Source organism: Malus domestica, chromosome 10 (assembly GCF_042453785.1).
Source record: "Malus domestica chromosome 10, GDT2T_hap1".
In the NCBI taxonomy this organism is placed as follows: domain Eukaryota; kingdom Viridiplantae; phylum Streptophyta; class Magnoliopsida; order Rosales; family Rosaceae; genus Malus; species Malus domestica.
In genome coordinates this window covers 30,775,573-30,799,845 of record NC_091670.1, presented here as the reverse complement: position 1 = coordinate 30,799,845, position 24,273 = coordinate 30,775,573, and the positions used below count along the sequence as shown (strand labels likewise).

The following is a 24,273-nucleotide window of genomic DNA, read 5'->3' as shown; positions in this document are numbered from 1 at the left end:
CACAAACAGTTTCCTTATCACAACAAACTTTTAAATGAGTATTGAGAATCTTGTTATTTGCCTATGGCTGACGCGGGGAGGTTAAATGGTTGTGATGGACTCCATCGGATTTCAATGTGGGATGCAGATGAGAAGTCAGCAAAGCGTTACATGTTTTATGATGCGATGGTTATTTACCGAGGGACACTGCATTAGTGTTCCAAGTCTAACTTGACATTTCTACGATTGATTAGAAGATTTCAATATTAGGATATTAGGAGATATGGTTGTAAACGCCTGTCTGTGTGTCTTTTTTTTTTCTTTTTTTTCTTTTTTTTTTGTATATTTCTTTGTTTTGCCCTGTGATAGTGTTTGGGCAGCACATCTTTTGATGACGTTTTTGTTGCTATAATGCTTATGTTTGACTTTCAAATGAAACATTTTAACTTGTTCTTTGTATCATCTTATAGTGCTTGAATAAAACATCTTATTACATTCTATTCATCTTCAGTCTCATACTGCATAAAGAATAAAATAAGATATTTGTAAGAGAATTCGTCTATTTTCTTATTCAAGTAGAGTGTGCTGCAAGCAATACAAAGACAACTAGGGTTTTTCCCCTCTACTTATTATGCAGAGTAAACACTATATTATATCACATTATATAGGTTTTTTCCCCTTTACTTATTCTGCACAATAAACATATTATATCACATAATTTGATGTATCTTATTAGGGTATGCATCGTGTGGAGGAGGTGGAGTAGTAGTAGTGTGGCCTGCAAAGTTCCTTTGGTTGATGGTTGTATCGGCAAGATCAGCAGACCTAGGGGTCGTCGGATTAGATCCAGGGGTAGGAGGATCGCCCCTCTGCTTCGAATCCATCAACACGATGTTTTTCTTCACGGTCGTTATCTTCTTCAAGTTTTCTTTCTCATCATGCAACATCCTGCCTGCACTAACCACATGCGGGTCCATACTCATGAGAAATACAACTGTTATAACTGCGAATAAACAATTAAGAAACCTCATGGTGATCTATTAATCTTGTACTTATAGATATTAAACAAAGGTAGCTAGCTTAATTATGAAGGATGTGTTATGTGGAGGTTAGATACGTGTGTATTTATATGCACCAATCTGCATGACTTTCAACCTTTTTCTTTTGTGGAAAACATTAAAAATTGAATGGTCAGAACAGAAGAAACGAGTTTGTTCGTTTATGATAGTAGAATTCAAAGTAAAACTTTCAAATTTCTTAAGTTGGCATCTCTTCTTACACGTATTAGCACGAGTCTTGCAAAGAAAGATCTCTATTTAATTGGCATGCATTTTGGGTCACAAAGAAATCAAAACCAAACCCACAACATATGTTTCTTTGCACTTACTATGGACTTCGCAATACCTTCACTTCGAGACCTACAACCCAGTTAGTGTCGCAAAAATATATATCTTCTTATGTTTACAAGTTACATGATGAGTGTTGTAGATACAGAGATATTTATCTCCGATGACAAAGCAGATTCCTTCATTTTCTGCTCGAACGTTTGACCAAAATGTTAATGAAAACTTTGGGGTTGACTTGCTGATTGTATATTAGGACTTGAATTTCGTATATCTCAAGTTTGAACTCATGGATGTATAAAAGCGAAACTTGCAATACATTTTGCGGTTTAACGCCGCAATACCCCATTCTTCATAGCCAGCCAATTTCTACTTTAGGAACTAGATCCTCTTGAGCTTCGGATGGGGATCCTCCTGAGCAGCCCATCTGTACCGTTGAAATTTGATCAAACGGCTCTAAATTGGAGACCCCTCTAAAAGTTATAATAATTGCAGCCGTTGGATCAAGTTTAAACAGCCCGGATGGGCTGCTCATGAGGATCCCCCTCTTGAGCTCAGGGGAGTATCCAGTTCCTCTGCTTTAGCCGCACTAATTGCTTCGTCATGTATAGAAAATGTTGGAAATCACCAAACCAGGTGGAAAACTGAATCTTTACTTGGGAATGTCTACATTTTGGTCTAAATTTTTGCCCGTGCTACAAATTTACACTATATTCTTTTCGTTGGTTGGAAATTCTGAAAAGACTTCACTTGTTGGGATAACGACTCGTGTTTCTAACACGAGCCGTTTTATTGTTCTCAACACGGCACGGGAAGGGAGCAAAGGAGAGAGTCCGACTCTAGCCTTAGATGTAATTAAAGTATCATTATCATACGTATGGAGGAGTAAATACTCGGTGACGCTACAAACCCGGGAACCGGACTTGAAAATCATACTAAACAAATCAACTTAAAACGTAAAATGACACGGGTAAAGATTGATTAGTGCACAAGCAACAAAGCTATATAACACATCTTTACTTATATATATGTGTATATAATACATACCTATGCCTGTTCTCTGGAAAAATAAATGATACAAATATATGTAACTCATGAATTCAACCTTAACTACTTACCACTTTACTCACAGGTAAGGTATTTATTTTGGTCTGCTGTACATTCGGACTAGACAAATATGCTAGCAGCAATGACCCCGAAGAACCAATATAGACAGCGCTGGACATCAATCGGTACAATTATCAACACAAGTACAAGCAATAAGAATCGAGATTCACAAGCAAATGGTGCTCATAACTGCAGTATTGAAATCCAAGCTGTAATAGAAAGGTGACTTTGTTATGATAGATATCCATGTCTTCTTCTTAGGATGGTATATTTGGACGTAAAGTGTGCCAGCTCTCGTATGCAATATTCGCGACCTGCGGATTTCTGCTGGCTCGACTGCCTTCAAAAGGGTTATTACATGCAACTCTCCATCCTATACAACGAATCTAAAAGCTGAGTTGCATGGGGCCTGTCTTGGTATACGTGACTCCTTACACCAACGGTTTGAAGCCATGTCATATCTGCAGTACATATCATGTGGAAGCAACATAAGCAAAAACTTCCATAAAATTATCACTCAAAGATCAAATTAATAACGACGAGGAAGAAATTCAAAGGACATAAATTAGGGGCAGATGCATATGACCAAAGAGACATCAATAAGAATACACAAAAGTGAACTTATAAGTATGTGATCCCATATAATAGTTTTACTTGTACTAAACTACTGATAATCCCATAAAACCATGCATCTCTCAACATTTTTGATTTTTCATAAGAATGATAAACAAGAATTTCCCTTGTGTAAATCGTAATAAATCTAATAGAAAAGTAATCTAAAACATCGAAGCGTTATGTGTCGGTAGAACTTGTGTCATTTACGTCATAAATTTAAATTAGTATAACCATCCAAATTAAGTCATCGCATATCCCTCAAATGATGAAACTTTGGAACTTTTCTGTAAACTGAATAATAAGTTTTTTTTAGGGTTGTTTATCTGTAATTGGAATGAAAAGAAAGGGAATGGGTTCCCTTCAGGACTTCCTCGTGTCTACTTGCATGTAATCAGTAATGGATTATCTAAAATACGTAATGGAACAACCCAATTTCAGCAATTTTAGTGTTAATCCAATTCCCTTTCCTTACTTTTTCGCATTTCGTAGTTAACTGATTTCTTATTTTCTCATTATTGATAAGTAAACAAGCCCTTAATTAAATATACATGAACACAGGAAGATTTCAAGCTCAACCTTCTGCATTCTCCTTATGGTGCAAGGTATAAGTACTAACAAAATCATGCCAAATCAGAGTAAGTTCAAGACCTTCCCCTCTCCTAGTTGTTTCATTCCGAAAAAATTCAAGCACAAAACTAAAGTGAAGTCATATATCATATACGACCAAACCCACCTAACAACTTCCACCAATCCAAAAGCTCGGATATTCTCACAAAAATCATCAAGAGCTACTATTAGCACATTAGGATTCATAATCAAAGCGAATTTGGATACTTTCAGCCAGATCACTATCTCTCACACTCGCGTGCACACACTTACAACACATGTTTAGCCCATGGTGCAAGGAAACAATGGCCAACTCAATCCAATTTCTTATACCTTAATTATTGTGTGGAAGGCCACAATAGCGGGTTTCCAATGGACAGGTCGCCAACAGGTCCCACGCACAAAAGTCGGTATTGCCGATACTCCCCTCACTTTAGCCACCCCGAAGCAACAAGCATGAGATTTTACCAAAAGACCTCAACAATATGTGTGTGTGGTACCATTATCTATTCTAAAATTGAGGAATGAATTGACTGTAGCTTAGCTACAATCAATTGGTTGCCACTCGATTTCACGCTATTTACAATAATACCAGCCAAATGGCGCTGGTTGGGAGGGTAATTTTGACTCTAAACAGATTTTGATATATTTACGATTTTGCAAATCTATTCTAAAATGGGCTCTCGATTTTGCATTATTTAGATTTCTACCATTGTGTGTGTGCTTCAGACAGAACTCACGGATTTGTGGAGGGATTTCAGGGAGAGAAGCGTGGGATGGCAGGGAGGGGAAGGGAGAGAAAGGAGTGAGGCTGCCAAAAAGTGGGGTTAGGGTTGATTTTTTCTCCTCAAATCAAAGGTCGGTGTCGCTGATTGAGAGATTGAGAGGGATGGGGGAGAGAGACAGAAACACACCCATTTGGCCTTCATTTTCCCCTTTCTCAAACCCTAGCAGCTAGAACCCTAAAACTGAGCCCACTTATACAATAGCATCGGCTATTGCTTCCCAAAACCACACAAACCTTCCCTTCATTTCTGTAACAGGTCGCTGAAAGATATTCTTGGGGACGGAGAAGACGATGGTGGCACGGCGGTTGAGTCGTTTGTGCAGGTCATTGTTTTGGAGATTTACCATGAAGAGATGATAGGATCTAACATCGTAAGAGGGAAAATGCGAGAAAGTAAATGCAGGAAATGGAAAGGGAAATCAAAGGAAATTCATATATTCATTCAGTCTCTTTACATCATAAAAGAGATTTAAATATACCCAAGGATAGTTAGGGTTTGAGGTATGGATGGGCCTAATAGTATTACCTAAGTAATGGGCCTAATTGATAGTAATGACAATAGGTGGTCTAATTAGTCATAATCGAAACCCAATAGCTTAGAGTCGCATCAATCCCACCCCCTTAAGATGAGGCTTGTCCTCAAGCCTCTCAAGCTGAGAAAGACGCATGCGTAGTCAGGAAAGAGGCCAGCCAATTGGTCCAATGGTGTACCATACTCATGCAGTATTAGCTTTTGAATAGTCTTTAAATCACGAACCATGTCCTTCCAAAACTTCTGTAGTGCGTTCACCCAAAAAACAAAGATCATTAACTCATATCCTGCCAAAATGAAATCATGCAGATTTGCCAAATACTTTGAGATGGAATAAAAGAGTTGGAGCACGCGAATCTTGACAACATTGAGAAAGAGAACAATTAGCTTTGTTGCATAACCGACCACCAACTCCTGTGGTAGATAGATTGCATTAAAGATGACCAATACCCCATTGTAAGTGAATGAATTGCAGTCTAGTACCCAAAAAGAATGACAATCGATGTCCAAATGGTTTTCTGCATTTTGTGCAGCTGGTACCCAAGTCTCAGTAATTGTGGTCAAAAGTAGACAACTTTGAATATTGGCATTCAGATTTTTAGGCTCAGTAACTCCCATTAGGTGGTCAATCCAACTTGTAGCGCTACGGACAATGAGATCATTGTTGGTGCTCATAAACAAATGCGCCCATAAATTGCAGACCCAAAGCTTAGTGAATAAGAATACCCCAAGCTTAGTGAGTGAAGGCAATTGTTGTTCCGCAATACACCAAAAAATGTTGAAGAGATCTCGCACCAGTGAAGAGATTCCATGGATGATTGAATGCCTTGATAGTCCCGGAAGTAGAGCAGCGAATCGGCACCAAGCATCCTATAAGTTGCCATCTTATGCTGTAAAAAGAGTGCTAAATCAGCATTCCAATAATCAAAACATTTTGGCACACCATCCAAGGGGTTTGTCATCTGGTCTAATACAGAGCAAACATGTTTGATCCAAGCTGCAGATGAACTATCACTTGTGAGGAAACATATTACACAATACTCATTACTTTGGACTGTATAGGTGAATAAGTACAACAACAACAACAACAACAAAGCCTTTTCCCACTAAATGGGGTCGGCTATATGAATCCTAGAACGCCATTGCGCTCGGTTTTGTGTCATGTCCTCCGTTAGATCCAAGTACTCTAAGTCTTTTCTTAGAGTCTCTTCCAAAGTTTTCCTAGGTCTTCCTTTACCCCTTCGGCCCTGAACCTCTGTCCCGTAGTCACATCTTCGAACCGGAGCGTCAGTCGGCATTCTTTGCACATGTCCAAATCACCGGAGCCGATTTTCTCTCATCTTTCCTACAATTTCGGCTACTCCTACTTTACCTCGGATATCTTCATTCCCAATCTTATCCTTTCTCGTGTGCCCACACATCCCACAAAGCATCCTCATCTCCGCTACACCCATTTTGTGTACGTGTTGATGCTTCACCGCCCAACATTCTGTGCCATACAACATCGCTGGCCTTATTGCCGTCCTATAAAATTTTCCCTTGAGCTTCAGTGGCCTATGACGGTCACACAACACGCCGGATGCACTCTTACACTTCATCCATCCAGCTCGTATTCTATGGTTGAGATCTCCATCTAATTCTCCGTTCTCTTGCAAGATAGATCCTAGGTAGCGAAAACGGGTGCTTTTTGTGATCTTCGCTAGATTGCTCCGGTCATTAGTGTGGATAAGTATATAAATGGATAGAGACAGAGATAGGAAAGCAAACACAAGATGTACGTGGTTCACCCAGATTGGCTACGTCCACGGAATAGAAGAGTTCTCATTAATTGTGAAGGGTTTACACAAGTACATAGGTTCAAGCTCTCCTTTAGTGAGTACAAGTGAATGATTTAGTACAAATGACATTAGGAAATATTGTGGGAGAATGATCTCGTAATCACGAAACTTCTAAGTATCGGAGTGTGGTGTCGTCTTGACTTGCCTTATCTGTCTCATAGGTAGATGTGGCATCTTCTCTGGAAGTACTCTTCCTCCATCCAGGGGTGGTATCTTTAACTGGTGGAGATGCACAAGGTAATGTATCAATTTCACTTGAAGCTTACTTGTAGTTTCAAGCTTGGTCAAGCGCGATACAAACCATGTAGTAAGAGTCCCCCAAGTCGCCGAGCTAGGGGGTCTGCTGAAAGAGGTGACAGACAAGGTAAGCAATTAGAGCTCCGACTGATTGTTCACCTTCTCCCCATCTTGCAGCAGCATGAAGGATAAAGAGAAGAAAAATGAGAAGAGATGATATGAGATACTTTTGCTTTTGAAGAAGTAACTTTCCACATGCTTATTCTTGAACTGAGCTGGAGGGTTTTCTGGTTTCCTCCAGAGTATAAGGCCGACTGAAGAATTTGAGGGTCAAAACAAGTCCATCAAATCTAGAGTACGTTCCACCCTGCTGATATGGGATACTTTTGCTTTTGACAGAGTAATGGATGTATCGGCACGTGTGCTGTTACGCTTGTCTCCACATGCTTCCTTGTATCCTTCGTACTTGCCCTATCTGTTCCTCAAGCAGATGCGGAATCTTCCCTGGAAACATAAGATGTTGAAGATGAGTACTCGAGAGCAATGCCAGGTAAGTAATCAGGTAAAGGGTTCCAGGCAGTCAGTTCCTGGCTGGAAGCTTGATTCCAAGTGCTGACTGATTGCTCTCTTTCTCCTTGTCTTGCAGGTAAAAACAAGGCCAAAGGAAAAGACAGGGAAAAAGCATGATATGGGATACTCTTGCTTTTAACCCTGATGATATGAGATATTCTTGCTCTAGTATAGCTTGTTTGCAGAGGTATTATCGGGGGGAAAGAAAGCTGAATATTTCGAAAGGCTTCGTTGGGAGTGCCCTCTCAGATATGATGAAGGGTTGAGCATTTTTGCAGGTCTGCCTGTCCGTTGGGGATGGAGGTCGACATATATAGGAGTCTCCCTAACAACAAGTAGTAATGCTATTCATTTACCCTGCTTGGTCATAGCACGGTAGTGGGAGCTGCCAGTTTCACATGTTTTAACTCTGTCAGAGCACATTGAAAAAGTGGTCTGTGGTATCTGGCTCTCGAGATTCGGAGAACGATGCCTCTTCGATTTTTGAGAAAGCAATCATGCTGGGGGTCTGGCTCTCGAGATTCGGAGAGCAGTGTCTCTTCGATTTTTGAGGAAGTAATCATGTTGGGAGTCTGGCTCTCGAGATTCGGAGGGCGGTGCCTCTTCGATTTTGGAGCAAGCAATCCTGTTGGGAGTGTTGTCTCGAATGTGAGTAAAGGTTGGGCATGTTTGCTAGTCTACCTTGCCCCGAAGCACAAAGATTGACACACAGGGACTTTCCAATTATCTAGCAATGGTACTGTTCCTTTACCCTCTCTTCGCTTTTGAGAAAGTAGTCATGTTGGGAGTCTGGCTCTCGAGATTCGGAGGACGGTGCCTCTTTGATTTTGGAGCAAGCAATCTTGTTGGGAGTGTTTTCTCGAATGTGAGTAAAGGTTGGGCATGTTTGCTAGTCTACCTTGCCACGAAGCACAGAGGTTGACACATAGGAACTTTCCAATTATCCAGCAATGGTACTGTTCCTTTACCCTTGTGGGTAATAATATGGTAGCTAGACCTTCAAAATTTATGTGTCTAAACTTTATTAGTGCTGTTTCTTTGCTATTCTTTTACCTTTCTTGGTCAGAGCGATGTAGTGGGAGCTGCAAGCTTTACGTGCTCAACTTTGGCAGAGAACTTTGGCAAAGTTATCTGTGGTACCCATGAGCTATTGTTGCGTGTGGGAAGTGGGTGATTGAACAGTAAGATTCATGTACTTTCTACTTCACCAGAAGTCTTCGACAGAATGCCCATAATTTCTGCAAAGCTGAGTATGCGTGTGACAGGTGCTGACAAGGCTAGAATAGTAGGTGCCTCTTCGATTTCTGAGATCGGCCCTCGTGGTCTCTGAGCAGCCCAGCTTTTGAGAAAGCGAGCGCCTCTTCGATTGATTCGGAGAACGATGCTTCATCGATTTTTGAGAAAGCAATCATGCTGGGGGTCTGGCTCTCGAAGATTCGGGGAGCAGTGTCTCTTCGATTTTTGAGAAAGTAATCATGTTGAGAGTCTGGCTCTCGAGATTCGGAGGGCGGTGCCTCTTCGATTTTGGAGCAAGCAATCTTGTTGGGAGGGTTTTCTCGAATGTGAGTAAAGGTTGGGCATGTTTGCTAGTCTACCTTGCCACGAAGCACAGAGGTTGACACACAGGGACTTTCTAATTATCCAGCAATGGTACTGTTCCTTTACCCTCTCTTCGTTTTTTAAGAAAGTAGTCATGTTGGGAGTTTGGCTCTCGAGATTCGGAGGACGGTGCCTCTTCGATTTTGGAGCAAGCAATCTTATTGGGAGTGTTTTCTCGAATGTGAGTAAAGGTTGGGCATGTTTGCTAGTCTACCTTGCCACGAAGCACAGAGGTTGACACACAGGGACTTTCCAATTATCCAGCAGTGGTACTGTTCCTTTACCCTTGTGGGTAATAATATGGTAGCTAGACCTTCAAAATTTATGGGTCTAAACTTTGTTAGTGCTGTTTCTTTGCTATTCTTTTACCCTTCTTGGTCAGAGCGATGTAGTGGGAGCTGCAAGCTTCACGTGCTCAACTTTGGCAGAGAACTTTGGCAAAGTTATCTGTGGTACCCATGAGCTATTGTTGCGTGTGGGAAGTGGGTGATTGAACAGTAAGATTCATGTGTTTTCTACTTCCCCAGAAGTCTTCGACAGAATGCCCATAATTTCCGCAAAGCTGAGTGTGCGTGTGACAGGTGCTGACAAGGCTGGAAAAGTAGGTGCCTCTTCGGTTTCTGAGATCGGCCCTCGTGGTCTCTGGGGAGCCCAGCTTTTGAGAAAGCGAGCGCCTCTTCGATTTCTGAGATCGGCCTTCATGGTCTTTGAGCAGCCCAACTTTTGAGAAAGCAAACGCCTCTTCGATTTCTGAGATCAACCCTCGTGATCTCTAAGCAGCCCAGCTTTTGAGAAAGCAAACGCCTCTTCGATTTCTGAGCAGGCGCCTCTTCGATTTCTGAAGCTCCGTCGAGTGCATATTTTTATAGGGGCTGGCATTAAGTTCCAAAGCACACTTGAATCTCCACCAGTAGAAGCTTCATTCTTGCACTTCTAAGATCTTGATTTGTCCGACCTCTTCTCTCTTCAACACCTTTGAAAATGTTTGGCCCCTCCGACCGTCGTTTTGACTTGAACCTTGTTGAAGAGGCAGCCCCGCCTTCTCCAGACAACATATGGCGCCCATCCTTCGTCTCCCCTACTGGTCCTCTTACCGTTGGGGATTCCGTGATGAAGAATGATATGACCGCTGCGGTGGTGGCCAGGAACCTTCTCACTCCCAAAGATAACAGACTACTTTCCAAACGGTCTGATGAGTTAGCTGTTAAGGATTCGCTGGCTCTCAGTGTTCAGTGTGCAGGTTCTGTGTCTAATATGGCCCAACGCCTATTTGCTCGAACCCGCCAAGTTGAATCATTGGCGGCTGAAGTGATGAGTCTCAAACAGGAGATTAGAGGGCTCAAGCATGAGAATAAACAGTTGCACCGGCTCGCACATGACTATGCTACAAACATGAAGAGGAAGCTTGACCAGATGAAGGAAACTGATGGTCAGGTTTTACTTGATCATCAGAGATTTGTGGGTTTGTTCCAAAGGCATTTATTGCCTTCGTCTTCTGGGGCTATACCGCGTAATGAAGCTCCGAATGATCAACCTCTGATGCCTCCTCCTTCTAGGGTTCTGTCCAGTACTGAGGCTCCAAATGATCCCCCTCCGGTGCCTTCTCTTTCTGGGGCTCTACCGACTGCTGAGACTTCTCCTAAGCAACCTTTGTGAAGGCTCTCTCTTGTGTGTTTATTTTGACTCATGTATATGTACATATTTGTAGCTTATCGGGGATATCAATAAATAAGCTTTCCTTCATTTCAACGTATTGTGTTAAATACACCAAAGCCTTCTTCGCTAAGTTCTTTGAATTTTCTTTTGTTGAAGCTTGTATGTTGAAGCTTTCTGAGTGGAGCATGTAGGTTGGGGTAGTGTTCCCTTAATTTCCCGAGTGAGGAAAACTTCTCGGTTGGAGACTTGGAAAATCCAAGTCACTGAGTGGGATCGGCTATATGAATCTTAGAACGCCATTGTGCTCGATCCTGAGTCATGTCATTCGTTAGATCCAAGTACTCTAAGTCTTTTCTTAGAGTCTCTTCCAAAGTTTTCCTAGGTCTTCCTCTACCCCTTCGGCCCTGAACCTCTGTCCCATAGTCGCATCTTCTAATCGGAGCGTCAGTAGGCCTTCTTTGCACATGTCCAAACCACCGTAACCGATTTTCTCTCATCTTTCCTTCAATTTCGGCTACTCCTACTTTACCCCGGATATCCTCATTCCTAATCTTATCCTTTCTCGTGTGCCCACACATCCAACGAAGCATCCTCATCTCCGCTACACCCATTTTGTGTACGTGTTGATGTTTCACCGCCCAACATTCTGTGCCATACAGCATCGCCGGCCTTATTGCCGTCCTATAAAATTTTCCCTTGAGCTTCAGTGGCATACGGCGGTCACACAACACGCCGGATGCACTCTTCCACTTCATCCATCCAGCTTGTATTCTGTGGTTGAGATCTCCATCTAATTCTCCGTTCTTTTGCAAGATAGATCCTAGGTAACGAAAACGGTCGCTCTTTGGTATTTCTTGATCTCCGATCCTCACCCCTAACTCGTTTTGGCCTCCATTTGCACTGAACTTGCACTCCATATATTCTGTCTTTGATCGGCTTAGGCGAAGACCTTTAGATTCCAACACTTCTCTCCAAAGGTTAAGCTTTGCATTTACCCCTTCCTGAGTTTCATCTATCAACACTATATCGTCTGCGAAAAGCATACACCAAGGAATATCATCTTGAATATGTCCTGTTAACTCATCCATTACCAACGCAAAAAGGTAAGGACTTAAGGATGAGCCTTGATGTAATCCTACAGTTATGGGAAAGCTTTCGGTTTGTCCTTCATGAGTTCTTACGGCAGTCTTTGCTCCTTCATACATATCCTTTATAGCTTGGATATATGCTACTCGTACTCCTTTCTTCTCTAAAATCCTCCAAAGAATGTCTCTTGGGACCCTATCATACGCTTTTTCCAAATCTATAAAGATCATGTGTAAATCCTTTTTCCCATCTCTATATCTTTCCATCAATCTTCGTAAGAGATAGATTGCCTCCATGGTTGAGCGCCCTGGCATGAACCCGAATTGGTTGTCCGAAACCCGTGTCTCCTGCCTCAATCTATGCTCAATGACTCTCTCCCAGAGCTTCATTGTATGACTCATTAGCTTAATACCCCTAAGGGGCGTTTGTTGCCCGGACTATCTCGGACTGGACTAGCTTCAAGAACTAAGCTGGACTGGCTTAGACTAGACTAAGCTGGACTAACTTAGTGAAGCGTTTGGTGCAATGTTGGACTAAGAAACTGGATAATAACAAATTCTAATATTATATTATTTAATATATAAATTATTAATATTTTATTATCATCTAGGTGACTGGAGATGACGAGGAGTCTATCGAGAGTGGTTGTTGAGCATGACGAGGACGAGAGATGATAGTCTTAGCTAGTCCCATCGTTATTGGGGGGTCTCGCTAAGATCTCTTAGTGAAGGGTTTTATCCATGCTAGTCCCCTTTAGTCTCATTAATGTTAGTCCCAGCATGGAACAAACACAGTATTGGACTAACAGCTAGTCCAGTCCAGTCCAGTCCCACTTAGTGAGGGCAAACAAACGCCCCCTATAGTTCATGCAATTCTGTACGTCGCCCTTATTCTTGTAGATAGGCACCAAAGTGCTCGTTCGCCACTCATTTGGCATCTTCTTCGTTTTCAAAATCCTATTGAAAAGGTTAGTGAGCCATGTTATACCTGTCTCTCCCAAAAGTTTCCACACTTCGATTGGTATATTGTCTGGGCCTATTGCTTTTTTATGCTTCATCTTCTTCAAAGCTACAACCACTTCTTCCTTCCGGATTCGACGATAAAAAGAGTAGTTTCTACACTCTTCTGAGTTACTTAACTCCCCTAAAGAAGCACTCATTTCATGTCCTTCATTGAAAAGATTATGAAAATAACCTCTCCATCTGTCTTTAACCGCGTTCTCTGTAGCAAGAACCTTTCCATCCTCATCCTTGATGCACCTCACTTGGTTTAGGTCCTTTGTCTTCTTTTCCCTTGCTTCCACCACCAAGATTCCTTTTGGTGTGGGGCAAAGCCCTTGGACTCTCCTAATACCTCTTTTGCTACTTTTCGGATACAACTAGCCATGGAATCCCACATTTGGCTAGCTTCCCCCTCTCTATCCCACACATATTGGGTGATTACCTTCTCTTTGAAAATGACTTGTTTTTCTTCTTTTAGATTCCACCATCTAGTCCTTGGGCACTTCCAAGTCTTGTTCTTTTGTCTTACTCTTTTGATATGTACATCCATCACCAACAAGCGATGTTGATTAGCCACGCTCTCTCCTGGTATAACTTTGCAATCCTTACAAGTTATACGATCCCCTTTCCTCATTAGAAGAAAATCTATTTGTGTTTTTGACGACCCACTCTTGTAGGTGATCACATGTTCTTCTCTCTTCTTAAAGAAAGTGTTGGCTAAGAAGAGATCATATGCCATTGCAAAATCCAAGATAGCTTCCCCATTCTCGTTTCTCTCCCCAAAACCATGGCCACCATGAAAACCTCCATAGTTGCCTGTCTCCCTGCCCACGTGTCCATTTAAATCTCCTCCTATAAATAACTTCTCCGTCTGAGCAATTCCTTGCACCAAGTCTCCAAGATCTTCCCAAAATTTCTCCTTCGAACTCGTATCCAACCCTACTTGAGGTGCGTACGCACTAATCACATTGATAAGTTCTTGTCCTATTACAATCTTGATTGCCATGATTCTATCTCCTACCCTCTTGACATCTACAACATCTTGTACCAAGGTCTTGTCCACGATGATGCCAACACCGTTTCTCGTTCTATTTGCGCCCGAATACCAAAGTTTAAACCCTGAGTTTTCTAGATCCTTTGCCTTACTACCAACCCACTTAGTTTCTTATAGGCACATAATATTTATCCTTCTCCTCACCATAACTTCCACTACTTCCATAGATTTTCCCGTTAAGGTTCCTATATTCCACGTTCCTAAACGCATTTTGCTCTCTTGAACTCTACCCTTCTGTCCTAGCTTCTTCACCCTCCCCCGTCTAATAGGATCAAAGTACTTCTTTTGTGTGTCCCGGGTAAAGTTGATAGGAGCATATGCTCCTAAACAACTTTGAGTGGAGTCGTTCGAAAAGAAGTTTCTATGGCCCCCTTGCTCATTTAACACTGCATCCGGGTGCCGATGGAGATACAGCGACCCTTGCTCACTTATCACTGTGCTCGGGCCACACAGCGCGCCACTTACGGGTGACGCCCTAGCTTTAGCGCGATTTTGTTCTGGATTCATTTTCATAAGGATTCAACGTGATCATGGAGTGCCGGCTGTAGACTACCTGACGCCCTCCCCCTCCTCCTTTATCCGGGCTTGGGACCGGCCATGTAAGACATAGGTGGAGTTGTATAGGTGAATAAGTGAATCAGATAAATATTTCTCTTCCACTCTGTCTTGTTTGACCCCTGTCCACCTCGTGAAAGTAATGTTTGTATTCTTTCCCCATAAAGAATATGGATCATGTGTGCCTGAACTAGAGCGGGCAAATGATTCCAACCGATAATAGTAAAACCCTTGTACACTAGAGAAAACCAAATTGCAGAATCTAGTGTTGCTCTCATATTTTCCCAGGCAACTATCACTTTGTCGTGATGAAGAAAAAGATCAGTTGGAACAAAATTTCTGCTTAACACTTCACTCCATGTGAACAATGATATGAAAACTATAGGTTTCGAAGCATGCCCTCGAATTTGTAATGCCCAATCATGGAGAATTCTATGCACTGGAAGCTGAACATCCACACTAGCCATTGAATGAATGAGATCGGAGAAAGACCTTAAAGAAAAATCTAGATTGAGTTTGAGAAAAGCAGTAATCCCATTGTCATGAAAATTGAGGTAATCAATGCCTAAACTAGCCTTTCTTGCACCAAATTGCTCCAGGAGAATGTTGTTCTTGCGTTTTTGTGACTTGTCAAGGTCATTGATAACAAATGAATAAACAACTATTCACTCGGCACCCAAGAATTGAGGCAAAGTTAGACAAAATTGTAATATCATAGTTTCCAGTGTAGCATTTCGGATTGCTATGAAAATTTTCAATGCATTATCCATGAGCTTAGGATGCTCAGTCTCATTCGAAGTTTGCAACTTTGGAAGAATGATCATCCAATAGAAGTTCTCAATCTCAACAAGATTAGGAGAAAAAGAAGAGCAATCAATCTGCTCAGTACCCACTGCTAGAGAAAGAACCATAGAAATCAACATTTGAAAATTAAGAGAAAGTGACTCTACCATGTTTTTGAGAGTATCAGTTATGTATCCACGGATAAGAACTGCAAACGCTTCCTCTTCTTGTCTAAAATTCCCATTAGTAAACCATTTCAAGTTGGCATATTTTTCCAAAAGCCTGATAATGGTTCTAGTAATACCTGTGGCAAGTATCACTTTTGGTAGACAAGTAGAATGCACTGCAGGATTGATGGGGTGCAGCTGTGGGATTAAGAATTGAGGGCGGTCGTCAAAATGGTTCTCCTGGGACCGGAAACAGAGCTTCACCATTCGTGTTTTAGCTAACCAATCTCCCAGATCCCATCCCGGCCGAAATTCACGCATAGTACTAGCATAGGGGAATGAATGAAGCATGTAGATCAACATCTAAGGCACCAAAATTGCATTCCAAGTGATTATTGAGAGAACGTAAGAAATCCAAATGGGTGTCCAGATTGCCCTCACCACAGCTCTTCAACAATTCATCACACAGGTGAGCTGCACTGAAAATACATTTAAGTAATTTTTCCACAAGATACTTACGAAACCACCTACGGAAATCATAAAAAAACAAAAACAGCACGTAGGAGCCAACAAAGGAAAACCTTCCAAGATGCAAAACAATCAGTCAAGGGATTAAACACCGTAGGTCCAGTTTTCATAGTATCAAGCAAGGACAGTTGACGAAGGCCTATAAGCTGCAAGCTGTCGTCTGAGTGTGTGAGCCAAAAATCCATACCCGGTACATCAATGTCGAACCCAATGGGAGAAATATCATGCTTCAGAGACTTACTTAACAAGGAATCACTTGCAATTAAATCGTGAGGACTGTGAACCGGACTAGTGAATACCTTAGAGAGCTTTGTAGGCGGGACCTCCACTATAATGGACACCGAATAACCTTCAAAAAACTGAATCATAAGTTCTCCTTTTGTCATTTCATCAAACATCTGGACTGCATTCCTTTGTGAATAGCAAAGAGGAACCCAAGGTTAATCTCCAATAAGAGTGAAAACATCAAATATGAAACTGATGATACCCTTGCTCTGTTATAACATTAGAATATCGACTATCCTTGGTGCTTGGTCCGAATGAACGACCCTTATCGAAGAGTTTCCACTTCACACGATGTTGTCGAACTCAAAAGATTGGCGTAGGACCTTGAACTCGTTGGCCCCACTTATGACCTGACACTGTCTTCGTCTTCCTCTTGTGCAATAAGACCTGATATGATGGTGTAGGATCTCCCATGGCCATTGTTTTGGCGTCCAGTCGGCGTCCAGTCGGCGTCGAAGTACAACGTGCATGTGTTTGTCTGTTCCCTTTCGGATTGCGATGGGTGTGCGTCTGCTCCTATTCGTTGGAGAAGTTTGTTCCTGTGCTTGTAGTAAAGGTACCAACAGCAATGATGGAGTAGCAGAGAACGACGAAAACACAAGATTCCGTTGTCGTCTTTGGCAAAAACTCATGGATGAAGCCTTCTTTTTCATCCTCACATGAGAACCCACTGCAAGTTTATGCTTTGCTCGAACCAATTTAAGCGGCGTTTTTGGAGATGTGTGGCGAACACCTCTGACCATGCTGAAGACATTTCCTGTTGTAGGAGTTGTATGCATTTTTGAATCGGGACCCAAGTCAAGTTCGTAAGGAGATACCTGATGGGGGTCATTAAATCGTAGACGGTTCTCAAAATAAAAAACCCACGAATTTTGTTCGTATGACGATGAAGGGTAAATTTGGGGATCGTGAAAATTAGGGTTTGTGGAATAGGAATGAGGAAATTGAGAGATGTCTATGGAGTCCGAATATGTAACGAAAGGTGGTGCGGGGTGTGGGAGGAAAATGGGACTAGTATATGAAGAAGCTATGGGAAGCTCAGGCATATACGAGGCTGGGTAATCTGGCGGTCGATAGGTACAATCGGGGGCGTATACCATGGAAACTGGTAGTGATCAGAGGAAGAAGTGGTGGAGGCGGAGCCGGATTTGGATGTTCATACTGAGAAACATTGGTTTCTGGATTCCAATAGAACACCAGACCACTGGACTCATCCATCACACTTCTCCACGGTGCTGGAAGTGTGGGATCGATGGAGGCAAACCACAGATCCATAGTGGATCTCTGGCTTTGGTACCAATTGATAGAATCTGACATCGTAAGAGGGAAAGTGCGAGAAAGTAAATGCAGGAAATGGAAAAAGGAAATCAAAGAAAATTTATATCTTCATTCATGGTCTATTTACATCATAAAAGATGTTTAAATATACCCAAAGAAAGCTAGGGTTTGAGGTATGGATGAGCCTAATAGTATTACCTAAGTAATGAGCCTAATTGATAGTAATGACAATAGGTGGTCTAATTAGTCATAACCGAAGCCCAATAACATAGAGTCGCATCAAGAGATTTATGATTTGTTGTCGGACAATGACGGTGGAGGATTCGGGTTTGGATGGCCAAAGAGCAATGGCTCCAATTCTAAGGTGATAATATTAACTAGGTCTCTCTTTTCTTTGTTGAATTCTTGCCAATCTATGGTTTTTCTGTAAAAAAAAATTGTGTTTAGAACTGTAAATTCGGATTTGGAAAATGGGGTTTCTGTCCAAATTTCGATATTTGGATTTGGTTGGTTGTTGGTTAAACTTAGGGGGAATACCTTCAATTCTAAGGTGATTAACTAACTGGGTCTCTCTTTTCTTATTGAGTTCTTGATGATTTATGAGTTTTCTGTCAAATTTAATTTTTGTTTAGAACTGTAAGTTTGGATTTGGAAATGGGTTTTATGCAAGTTTCAATTTTTAGTTTTGGTTGTGTTTGCTCACTGTAAGTTGGTTGTGTTCACTTAAATTCAAGAAATCTAATTATAACACACTCTGAAGACTGTCAATTTATAAGGATAAATTATTGTGAGCTCAGTGTAGATTTGGTTAAGCGGCATGTGTTGGCTAAAATCGGAGGAAATTGCTCCAGTTCTAAGGTGATTGTACATTAATGGGTTCTCTCTTTATTAATTCTTGATAATTTATGAGTTTTCTGTCTATTGCAGAGAGAGATGGGGGAGAGCATGGGGTAGGGGAGAGGATTCTCCAGGAGGGAGGTATGGATTTAGGGAGAAAAGGTAAGGGAGGAATATAGAGGTAGGTTTAAGGGGAACGCGTTTGCCATTTTTAATCGAGGTCATGAATTAACAGTAACATCGATTGGTTCGTGTTATGAATTCACAATCTTACTATACTATGTTCATCCTCGAATTTACGACTAACAGGTTGCTGAGAAGAACAAAGATGTACAGTTAACAGATTTTCCTTTATTTTTCCTCAGTTGGAAAGGTTCTACAGGGACACTTGCGGTATGATTTTTGATGTTCTGCTTTCACCTTTGTAAGTGGAAGCCATCAAGAAAATATCCGAATATGTTGCTCAACTAAGGACAGCTCGCAAAGGCAAGGTAGAAACCCATAATCCAAGTTCGTTGTCATTACTTTATCCGATTCAGTTTTCCATTTCTTAAAACCCAGGCGCTGCTCAATAGAATGTTGTTGCTACGTGATGATGTTTAAGCACCTTTTAAGTTATATTATGTTTTCTATTTAAAAAAAAAGAAGGTTATCTTCTGTCTTTTAGTATTAAAACCATCTATCTGTACATAATCGTTTCTTCATTGCTTCATTGTAGGTGAGAATATTATGCAAGAAAGCAAAGGAAATTCCAATGGGAGAAAGCAATGTTCAAGTGGAAATTTTGGTTTCTTTAGTCTCTTATTATATTTGTATTACATTATATATTTCACTGTTATTGCATTTTGTATGGGAAAAAAGCATTATTATTGTCCTTCATTTTGAACTGGTAACACTGGTGTAGATCTTTCAAATTATATGGGTAGACACTTATTATTATTTATCATTTTGAACTGGTAACACTGGTGTAGATCTTTCAAATTATATGGGTAGACACTTATTATTATTTATTTGCATGCCTGAAAAAGGTCAGTGACAATTTGTGGCGATATTCATGGGCAATTTCATGACCTTGCAGAGCTTTTTTGAATTGGAGCGTTTTCTTGCTTGCAATTTTGAATTATTTCAAATTATGAATGTCTAAGTTTTTTATTTACATCATTGTTGAGAGTGGGTTTTGCTTAAGCTTTCAAGTTCTTAGTTTATATCAAGATGTTTGATATGGTTTCATTTATTTTGTGAAATTAGATACTTTTATATTTAGATTTCCCTTTGGAGTTCAGTAAATCGATTGGTTCTTTGGCTGTAAATTTGACATTAGTAAATTCTGGACTTTAATTTCAATTATTACCCAGTATTAATTGGCTATTGATTAGCATTTGTTTTCTGGAATTTGGACTCTGAACAGTTGAAAGGTTTTGGGAAAGAAGCGCTTTTTAATCAGGCCAATTGAGTCCTCCTGGCAATACAATGTCAAAAGTTTTAAGTACGAGTCTGATAGTTTTGGCAAGATGCAAATGGTATGTGATTGGGAAGGTAACATCATCCTAATATATTTTTTGAAGCAATTTACTTATTTGAACTTTTTAGTTTTACGTGTCAAAGAGTTTTCAAGTGTTAATGAGGACCTTAAAAAGGTTAATTAGTAGTGCTTTAGTGGTACAAAATGTAAACATCACTTTGAGTGATTAATACAAACTTTGTACGTTTTCGTTTTGAATGTTGAAGTTGAAAATTGCTTTGGTTAGGATACTAAATTACTAATGATCAGAAAATAACTTTGACTAAAATTCTTTTTTGTTGTTTTCATATGCTGCTTCTGTGGTGGGTTTTGAAATTTCAATTGTGGTTGTGAAATTCACTTCTCAAGATAGTTGCGATAATGCCTATTTTTTCTCTCAAAACTCTTTCAACCGAGTTGCCAGAATCAATGATTGAAGCTCTCCATGACGAGTCAGACATCGACCTGGTACACACAACTCTCACTCTTTCCTGCTTTTAATTTTGATTGTTTATGAACTGTGCTTTTTATTTGCAATTTATTGCTGAATTTTATTTTGATAATTTGTGAATTTTGTTTTATTTTTTGTTTAGGGTTATTGCCCACAAATTCTCTTTAGGCCAAACAATAAAGTTAGCAGAGCTACGGATTTCCTTTCGACTGGTTCCCCTCTGTTGAGTGCAAACGTGCTCCTAACATACTTGAATTGATTCTATGTTAGTTTCTTTTCTGGAATTGTTTGTGCTCACATTTAAGAATGCGCTTGTATTGCTACAACAATTTCAATTAATTTTTTATGTGGATATTATTCATGTAGGTTGTCGATTATGGTTTGACAACCCGTAGAAAAGTGCGGGCATTCTTGCTAGTTACTTATAAAGCACTACACAACTCTTCCTCTAGCCAATGTGGGACTCAAATGTGACTCTAATCTAAGCCACCAAACTCCAACAATCTCCACCTTCGTGTGATTCGAGCCATCTCCAAATTGATATCTCATGATCCAAATGCAAAGAGAGCTCCACCTTAACCACATGCACCAAATTCCAAATGAGCTCTTCAACTTCAAATATTGTGAATGCCACCAATCCTAAACGTTGTCTGGGCTCTGATACCAATTGTTGTGCAGAAGCCCACAACAACGAGTTGCCAACGGACCGGTCACCAATGGGTCTCACACACACAAGTCAGTATTGTTGATATTCCCCCCACTTTAGCCACCACGAAGCAACATGTATGAGTTTTACCAAAAGGCCTCGACAATATGTGTGTGGTGGCATTGCTTACAAAGCACTACATGACTCTTCCTCTAGCCAATGTGGGACTCAAATGTGGCTTTAATCTAAGCCACCAAACTCCAACACTAATCTCATCACTCCATTCACAACAAACTTCTTCAGGAATGTCCCTGAGTGGGTACTTGCTCTGGTCTAGACCATCTTAGCAACTTTGCATGCTGATTTCTCTCCTTCCCCAAGTTACAAAAAAGTGTACAGTCCCCGCATGATCTAGTCACACTAGCATTTCGAACCTTATATCCCAAATTACAGAAAAGACAAGTTTTTGGAAAACCTCTTAGTCAAACTTCCGTTAATCAATAAAGATAAATTCCATACCTGGTGAGGTATAAGAAAATGTAATATGCATCTATACACTAGAACATGAGGCAGCACCAAGTATCCCTATCTCGATCTTTTAGTTCATTTGAAAACAACTGTTAGCCACTAAACTGAACTCAATTAACATCCAATTCAAGTAGATCCAATAATGATGCTCACAATGCAAGACAAAAAAACTTCAACTTAGAGCATCGTAGAGGTATTTAATGCTGACACTAACCTTAGATTAGCATGAATAATCTAAATCTAATTGGAACCAATTGTCACTAGCTGAACATAACAAACAATGTTACTTCAAGCCCAAGCTCAAACACAAAAACTAAAGAAAATGGAAAAACTACATGAATATAAAATTCCCATCAAGCATGAAAACAACAGGCCAACCGTAATCATCGCCATCTTCGACGACAACAATTTTGCCAGTCTCATCCTCTCCCCTGCTTCCCACTTATCCCCAACCTCTCTCCAACTACAACCATCATTCCCATTCTTCAATTCCATCACCATAGGGTCTCTGTAATGCTCATCCACAGGAAAAACCCTTGATATTGTTCTAGACTCGCTGTACCCATCCATAACCCAGAACTCCTTATTCTCATCGTCGCCAACAAAGAACTCTGCACATCGGCCCGAGAAACTGGCAACCCATCCATTGCAACCTATTCATTTCTCCCAATATCATACCGCTCAAGCGAGCTCATTCGGCTTCTAGCCGCGCTAAAAAGAGTGTGACGGGATCCGCCGCTAGTGACGAGAATCACTCTCGATTTTGGAACCGCAGCACATGCGAAACTTTCGCGCGGTATTGCCGATACTCCCCACACTTTTGCCACCCGGAAGCAATGGGTATGGGATTTTACCAAAAGGCCTTGACAATATGTATGTGTGGTGGCATTGCTTATAAAGCACTACACGACTCTTCCCTTAGCCAATGTGGGACTCAAATGTGGCTCTAATCTAAGCTACCAAACTTCAACACTAATTTCATCACTCCATTCACAACAAACTTCTTCAAGAATGTCCCTGAGTGGGTACTTGCTCTAGTCTAGACCATCTTAGCAACTCTACATGCTGATTTCTCTCCCTCCCCAAGTTACAGAAAAGTGTACAGTCCCCGCATGATCTAGTCACACTAGCATTTCGAACCCTATATCCCAAATTACGGAAAAGACAAGTTTTTGGCACACCTTTCAGTCAAAATTCCGTTAATCAATAAAGATAAATTCCACACTTGGTGAGGTCTAAGAAAATGTAATATGCATCTATACACCAGAACATGAGGCAGCACCAAGTATCCCTATCTCAGTCACACTTTTAGTTCATTAAAAATTGATGCTCACAATGCAGAACAAAAAAACTTCAACTTGGAGCGTCATAGAGATATTTAATGTTGACACTAACCTTAGATTAGCATGAATAATCTCAATCTAATTGGAACCAACTGTCACTAGCTGAACATACAAACAATGTTACTTCAAGCCCAAGCTTGAACATAAAAACTTAAGAAAATGGAAAAACTACCTGAATATAACATTCCCATCAAGCATGAAGACAGCAGGTCCACCGCAATCATCACCATCTTCGACGACAACAATTTTGCCCAGTCTCATCCTCTTCCCTGCTTCCCATATATCCCCAACCTCTCTCCACCTACAACCACCATTCCCATTCTTCAATGTCATCACGACAACGTCTCTGTAATGATCATCCACAGGAAAAACCCTTGATATTGTTCTAGACTTGCTGTACCTATCCATAACCCAGAACTCATTCTCACTGTCGCCAACAAAGAACTCTGCGCATCAGCCCGATAAACTAGCAACCCATCCATTGCAACCCATGCATTTCGCCCAATATCATACCACTCCAGCTCATTCGGCTTCCAGCCGCGCTGAAAAAAGTGTGACGAGATACGCTGCCAGTGACGAGAATCACTTTCGATTTTGGAACCGTAACACATGCGACGCGGTGTGAGCATCGGGGCGATGAAGTCCCACGAAGAAGTGCTGAAGTCGAACAGGAAGACGACGGAGGACAGGGAGGGACGATCAATCGAAAACGAACGAGTGTCGAAGAGATGGCCGCTGATGACGTTGATGTGGGGCCTAATGGAGAAGGAGGTGAAATTGCAAAGGTCGTAGACGTGAGGGTTGCTGGGCATTGGCTGGAGGGGGCACCAGGCTAGGGTTCGATGGTCAAAAAGGTTAGGGGCGACGATGGAGGGGTCTTAGGGGAAGACGAGGTGGGAAAGGTTGGTGCGGTGGTGGGTCTGGCGGATGGCGATTAGGGTTTTGGAGATGAGGAAGAGCATCCATGATTTGAAGGTGGGTCGGAGGCGGGCTTGATGCGAGAAGGGGACGAACTACGAAGGAGATGATCAGTGCTGCGATGTCGTTTGAGAGGCTGGGAATTAGGGTTGGGGATTCGTCGATCGGGATCAATGGCGGAGAGGAAGGATAAGACTCAGGAGATAGAGGTCGAAATCGGGTCATTTCTTCTGCTTTGGATTTCGAGTGGGCGTTGAGTTAATGGTTTTTTTGGACATGCATTTTTTGTAGAATGTCCGAAAGGCTACAGTTTAGTAACACATGGATTTGCGGTTGATCATTACTTAGCATTGAGTTATTTTTTTGGATAATAATTTTTTTTTTATGTGTGATTATGTTTAGCATGCAATATTTTCTTATTTGTAAAATCTCAACGGTACAAA

General features: G+C 41.2%; 1 pseudogene; it reads right to left on the bottom strand.

Moving 5' to 3' along the window:
• Positions 1-2,493: 2,493 nt before the first annotated feature.
• Positions 2,494-24,055, bottom strand: LOC114827695 (F-box/kelch-repeat protein OR23-like; annotated as a pseudogene).
• Positions 24,056-24,273: the final 218 nt, after the last annotated feature.